This window comes from Amblyomma maculatum, unplaced genomic scaffold (assembly GCF_055883805.1).
Source record: "Amblyomma maculatum isolate TAMU_Amacu unplaced genomic scaffold, ASM5588380v1 scaffold_22, whole genome shotgun sequence".
Taxonomy (NCBI): domain Eukaryota; kingdom Metazoa; phylum Arthropoda; class Arachnida; order Ixodida; family Ixodidae; genus Amblyomma; species Amblyomma maculatum.
In genome coordinates, this window is record NW_028146747.1 from 2,473,232 (window position 1) to 2,480,352 (window position 7,121).

General features: G+C 45.5%; 1 pseudogene; it reads right to left on the reverse strand.

Annotated features, from left to right (window-relative positions):
- Window positions 1-354: 354 nt before the first annotated feature.
- On the reverse strand, window positions 355-3,482 carry LOC146171484 (uncharacterized; annotated as a pseudogene).
- Window positions 3,483-7,121: the final 3,639 nt, after the last annotated feature.

The window sequence follows — 7,121 nt, forward strand, 5'->3', positions numbered from 1 at the left end:
TCCATTTTTTGTGTTTCCAACACGAACGTGTTGGAAACATTAACACATTGCAATTTTTTGCACTGTCCCCTCATATTAAGCCAGTTATACTTATTTGTACGAGCAGAGGCATTTTATTTTCATTTACTTTTGGGCTGCCTCACCATAATATATGTCCCCTCATCCTATGCAGTGTTCTCAGCAATGCTCACAAAGTCCTTAAAAGGAGAGGTATATGCACAGGATGGTAGTATTTATCAACCACAAATATATACAGAAGCCTGTCCTCTAAAATATAAAATGAACAAAGGAGCCATAAAATTGCCCATTTTGCTTGAACAAAATATTCGTGCACTGCTGGTTTAGAAACGTCACTTAGTCAATCTTCAACGCTGGATACACTTCTAAGAAGTCATTCAGGTTCATCTTCTCAATTTCGAGAGCTCGGCGCCTTGCCGGTGCAGTCCTATCCATGGCGTCCTTCACCAATTCTATATTAGGCATTGTCTTCTGAAGTTCTTTTTTCATGAAGTTTACGGTTTCATTCACAAAAATGGGATCGATTTCAAATGTGGATTCCACCACGGTCTGAAATTAAAAGCATCATGATGCAACGCGTTGCCTAATGTTCTGTCGAAAAGCAGAAAGGTACTTCGTGAAAATGCGCATACTGAGACCAGCACTAGTTCTTCAGCATGCAAATAATTTTCTTGCATTTCGGAGTAAGTCTTCAATGGTGCAACAAGAGCTGTAGGATGCCAGAGTGTGGAAGCCTATGCTTCATACACTAAACATCATGCTTGGAATACATAGCTGTGTAAGCCAGATTGAAAATCAGACGAAATATTTGGAGTATACAGTAATGAACATGCCGTTGTGCACTTATTACCTCGAGGCGGAATGAGTTCTCATACTGAGTGTATTTCAGCGAGCTTCCTCAATTTGACTTCCTCCTTTTGTGCATCCACTTCTGGACAGCCAGGCTGCATTCTTTTTCGAATGTTTTTGAATTTGTTCCTCAGGGACAAGTACCAGGAGGCCTGCATAAAGACCAACTGACTAGAACTCAGTTTTTCAATGCAGGATACCTTATTCTGAAATATACTAAAAAGTAATTAACAATGATAGCAACAGAGTACTGGCTGTAGCTTATGTGAAGCTAAAATATACATCACCCATGTAATACTATTTTTTTTAAGGAATAACAGTGCGGAGACAAAGGACTGGACTGTTCTAATAAACTGCAGTTGATAGTCAGCGCAGGTGTTGTCTTCCTCCTTGTCCTTTGTCTCCGCGCTGTTATTCCTTAAAAATATGTACCAACTAGCTCAACTTTCCGTGTTAATGTAATACTTTAACTTCACGTATGACAGAACAGGTGACAGACCTAAAAAGGTGCACCACACAACAGAAATCACTTCAAATGATCAGATTCTGCTTTGAACCAGAACAGTAAAGGCCATCATTCTGAGTAACAAAACGCGAATAAAGTAGAACTTAAAGAGAACATAACCACTTCAAGGTAAACAAAAAACTGAAGAAATCAGGAAACACAAAATTAGAAGAAAAGTCACTTGGCCTATGTTTAATTACCCATCTGCTTACAAGTGCACGTCTGAGGCCTGGTTTTGGCTGTCATTATCCTCGCTACATGCTATACTGTTTCAGACTGATAACGAGTTGATTTTCAGCTCTGGTTAGGTTGTTTGCTCTCCACTAGTGACACTAATTCCAATGTTTCATTTACCTAACCAAATCCGCTGAATCACAAGAAAGCCAAAGCGCACAGCAGGCATGAGCAACATATCACCGGCTCGGTTCTGGGATGTTACATTCCCAAGGCAGCAGGTCCTCTTTAAATGGTCTGTCAAATAATTTCTTCCCAGTTCTTTCTCTTCAAAAGCATATTTTCAGCTTGTGTGCATGAAAAGGAGGAAATTAACTTCAGGAAGATGTGTTATGCAGGGAAACCCAACCATCTGTTTTGGTAACAGAGTAGCTTCTAGGCCAAGGTAAATATAACTGAGGCAGCAGTCAGTACAGGGCAAGGTAAATACAACCACGGCAGCAGAGATTCACCACTTACATTAGATGCGTGGATATGTCAAAGGCAGTCCAGTCAACTATTTTCTTCCCGAGTTTGTCAGGCACGTCACCCTGCTTTACGCTTCGAACTTCTGAAGCTATATATGTAAAGGCATTTGTGACAAGGTGTATTGGTCCGCACTTCTTGCACCGTCCTGCCTATTCTCTGGCTGAGGCAGAACTTGGAGTACTCTGTTGATAGACCTGAAATGTGATAGTAAAGATACGGCCATTGCACTAACTGATAAGATCAAAAACAAGGCTCAAGCAAACAGCTCCTCATTTCTAGGCTTCCTCAAAACTTAGGAGCAATTAATTTGGAAAGCAAGTCACCAGACAAGCAATGACACCAGATCATGAAACATTATCCAAAAGGGAAAGACATATTATTTGTTTCAGGTTACCCAACATTGTGAAGTATGCACTTCTCTAAACATTCCCTTCTTAATTCAGTACATAAATCCTAGTTACTCTCAGAATAGATGAATAACTTGATACAAACGTCAATATCTCCCGCGACAGCTTCCCTTCAAAAAAGAGTGCATTTATACCTTTCTACAGGCGGGCCATGAGGAGCTTCACCAAGAAGGTGGTTAATCCATGCTCCGTCCCCCAATACTCTCTCAAGGTCAAGGTCACAGGGTCAAGGTCAACAAAACACTTGAATCGGTCGTTGTATACCTGAAAATGAGCACTGATTATGACGAGCTCATAGGATGACACCAAAAGCATTACCTAAACACTGATGTCATGCTGATGGGGGTTGCCCTTTCCTGTTGATCTTAAAACAATATATGGCCCTCATGTCAACCATGAAACAGCAGTTCATAGCATATATTTTAGGTCGCACTAATTTTTGACTAGACATTGCTTCCTTGCTGCCACAAGAGAAAAGCAAGTGTTTTAAGGACAACTGAATTGAAAATTTTACCAGTTTAGTTCCAACCTACACCACTTCTACAACAAAAAAGGAGCATCAGCATACAGTGGACACACACACATGCACGCACGCGCATACACAGAGAGAGAGAGAGAAGCAAAAAGGATGCACACGATAAGCTATGATAACAGCCATGTGTTACAATTATTGTTCTGAAAGTGGAAAACTGGCTTTCAACAAATGGCTTGTAAAGCACGCAGTATGCACGTGCAATAAAATTGAACCATGTGCATAATTTTGAGTGCATGCATGCATTTCGAAAATACAATCTGCAGTTGCATTTTTACAATTCCATCGCAAGGATAGACAACAATTAGCGTGCGGCTGTCACTCGTTGGAAGAGCAACGCGTACGGACGCGAGGGAAACAGCGCCTCAGTGGACGGCGAGCCGGAAAGAAAAATGACGCTCAGATTAGCGTTTAAAGTTTGCGTAGCTCGGCTTCACCGGCTGGCTCACACACGGCTGATGGTGGCCATAGCCACGAGCATGGAAACGAAGCTCCGAAAATGAAACTATGCGGCTGTAGTGTTTTAGGCCTAGAGGCGGCGGTGTCATCTTCACGCTTTCCGCAGAGTTTCGCAGGCGTGAGTGCGCAGTGCAGTTCTGGCTTCAGGAGCATGAAGAAAGAACGCCGAGCGACACCTCGACGATCGAGAACGTGCTCCCCTATAAACCTATACAAACTAACCGATGCGAGTCCAACGGCACCCGAATTAACGAGCGCCCGACGCCTTCCTGTGTTTACTATAAGAACGTACGCTGGCGAAAAACAATCCGTTTCTTAACAGACGGAAGGGGAATTAACAAACTAATTTTTAGTCTATTTAGTCTATCCCGCAGTGAACAAAGAACGTATCGCAAACATGCATCGCACGCGTCCAGGTGCACGTGTGCAGGAAAATATTTCGTGCGCTATACGCACGTACACATCAGGCTTGTACACCCGTCAACGACTGCAATACGATAATGCCAGTGATTGGCCTCAAATCATCTCTCCTCGACGATTAAGCTTACATGTTTAATGCTCAAGGGCATGATAAAAAGAACATGCATGGCCGCGCAGCCGATTAGCGAGTTTTAATTACTGACGACCGTACGTGGTGTTCATGCGCAAGCAGCAATCGGTATGCAAAACACGGTACCACGTTCATTTTTTTTTCTTTTTTTCTCTCGTCAAACGTATCATGGTTTTATGTGTCTCCCGTGCTCACGATTTGACAAAGATCCGGAACACACATCACGCACAGCATGCAAAGCGAGCACTCACCTGAATCAGCAGGCGGTCATCCACCAAGTAGGCGAACTCGCTGTCAAGAAGGCTTGCGCGAAGTCAGCGAGCCTCTGGGTGCCTGATAATGTGATCACTTTTCTGGGCTCCCCGCACGACACCAAACAAACTACCTGCATGGAAATTTGCTCGGCACCATGCCGCCCTTCGCAGTTCAGCGAATCTGACACTTCTCCCAGCTTACTGCGCGCCCGCACTTCCACAGCGAGACCTATACCGCACGCCACCTCCGAAAATGGCGACCGGCGCAAACAACCCGCGGCTGACGCAATGTTTTCGCGCCTTTTCGCTAGGGAGAAAGGGGCAGCTAGGCAAGGAGGTGTTTGCTGCGCATTCATCCTCCTTTGATTCAAGCGTGCTCTTTCTCTCCTCAACGTGATCATATCCTCCACCCCTCTCTTCTTCACCGCGTTGGACTTTCAGCCCGATCAGTGCCTTGGCATGGTTTCGACTTTCACTAGCAGCGCGTCGCACGGTTGGCGGGCGTGGATATCGCATGAACAGGATGCGCTGATCGTCGCGCCGTGAAAAGATTGAGTTACGCTATCGGAAAGGCAACAGGTCTGTCGATGGAAGGTTCGCGCGGTTCACAGACCTTGAGCGATAAGACTTTGCAGCTTGGCTTAGATGCTAACGTAAAAACGCGCAGAAAACTGCACTCTCGTCGGCGCCACTGTTACCGCGAAATAGCGCTAAGCCGCGCGGTGCTCGATTTTCCCCAGGTGTGTGTCGGTGGATGTTCCTTCCCGTTCGCTGCTTGGAAGTTCGCAATTGCCTGCCCTGCGTGTTCGCCGCCGATGTGTTGTTGATAACTTTCAGTGACTATGACTTCCGCTTGCTGTTTTCGATGCCCTGTGTGCCCGTTTTCGGCCAGTAAATTCATAACTGTCGTGTGGCATCTGGAACATGACCACTCTTCGGATCCAAGTTTCATGATCGCGTGTGGCATCGATGGTTGTCAAAAACACTACAAAGTTATGGCGAGCTTCCGAAGCAGCCTTTATCGCAAACCATTTCGTCCGGTGACCACCAAACTGCAGCGAAACTTGAACTCGGAAAATAGAGCTGTAGTGCTGATGCCGCTGACTCGGACACCTCAGTGGTGGCCAGCGATGAACGCTCTGCCAGTTTATCAGCTCTGCAAAATGAGCCATCCTCGCCGCAAGGTTCAGGACGCAAGGAGGTGCCGGAGTCATTGTCTTTCCATGGCTTTGTGACCTTCTCGAAGAAAAACCTTCCTAAACTCTTGTTTGATAGTATTGGTGAAAGTAGGAAACTCCCTCACTCTGTGAAAGTTTGTTTAGAAAAATCGAGATCATTATTCAGTCGGCTTTGAAGCAATTTGCTAATCTTGTAAAAGGTGAACTCGTTAAGTGTTTTTCTACCGTGCCAGAATGCATGAGTGGAGTACTGAATTGCACTTCATTTAGCGACCTCTTTAATGACATTCGGTCAGATTTTGGGCTCAAGCATTCCTGCAGGCAACGAGGATTGGGAGATTTACCTCCTCTTCAGAGAAATCGTTGATATTGTGTTGGCTGACGAAATTCCAGGGGAAACGCTTATTACCTAGAGAACAAAGTTGAAGAATTTTTGTGCTCTTTTCTCGACTGCCATTCATCTACTCGTCTTTTCTTGAATAGATGTTTTCTTTGCTCTGTCGAGGGAAGCTTTTTGTTTAAATCGCGTTTTAAAGCTATCAATGCCTAAATTGTATCTCCATGGCCTTTTCATGTTTCCGCACCGTAATGCTTTGGTATGTCTTGCGTGGTTGCGTATGCTGCTTCCACTGCTTCATTTTTAGTACGGCACCATCTGTGATCCTTTACGTGCACGGTAAATGAGAACCCAACGGTTACGCCGACGGTAACGCAGCTCAAGCCAAGAACGGGCGCATAGGAGCTGCATTCCAAAAGTAAGCAAAATCTAACAATGGCCTAACAAGTGGCAAGACAGCGTAAAATAAAGTGCTGTCACAAGTTCTTTTTTTTTTTTTTTCAGCAGCAGTTTTAATCCCTACCCGCCGTCTTTGGCCGTGACTCCGTTAAGGCCACATGGAGAGTCAGACGCCCGCAGTAGAGAGGGTTGCAAGAATTGATTCCTTTTGCGACTCCTTTTGTACAGAAAAGAGTCGCAAAGTGGCAGAAAGGAGTCAAATTGCTGTGACTCCCCACACTCGACTCTCTTTTTTTTAAGACGTCGCGCCCTCTCGCGGGAGTCGGTTCTTGTTATCGCAAAAGCGACCCGCTCTCCGGCGCCGGTCGACACACTGCCCAATATTCTAGAGCACTATAGCTTAGGCGCACGGAGTTGAAAGGGGGAGGGGAAAGAAGCAAGCACACAAAAACGGAGAGCTCGCGGCCTACGCGGTATAGAGCGTGGCAGCTAGGAGGAGAGATGAAATGCGAGCCCGCGACGCTGGGGCCGCCGCTGTCTGAGAGCGAAGAGGGAAGAGGGGAACGCGGGAGAGGAGGAGTCACTGTATAGCCAGCCCTCGACGCCGCAACCGCCAGCTGTCTCTGAGGATGAGTCACTGTCTAGACAGCGCGGAGGGGGCCGTATACTGAACTGCAATCATTTTCTTGATATTTTGAATCGCTCAACTTAACCGACCATGCTTTTGTGCACCGGACTGCCGCCGCATTTTAAATGAAAATGCGAGTTAGTAGGCGGAAAGAGGAGCATGTAGCCATAACCCAGCGCCCTCCTGGATTAATGAACACATGTTGTAATAATTATAGTGTAACGAAATCTGCAGAATATTTGAAATATTAGGAGTCGTAGCTATTTTCTAAATTGGATACAATTAACACTAAGCATGCAGGCC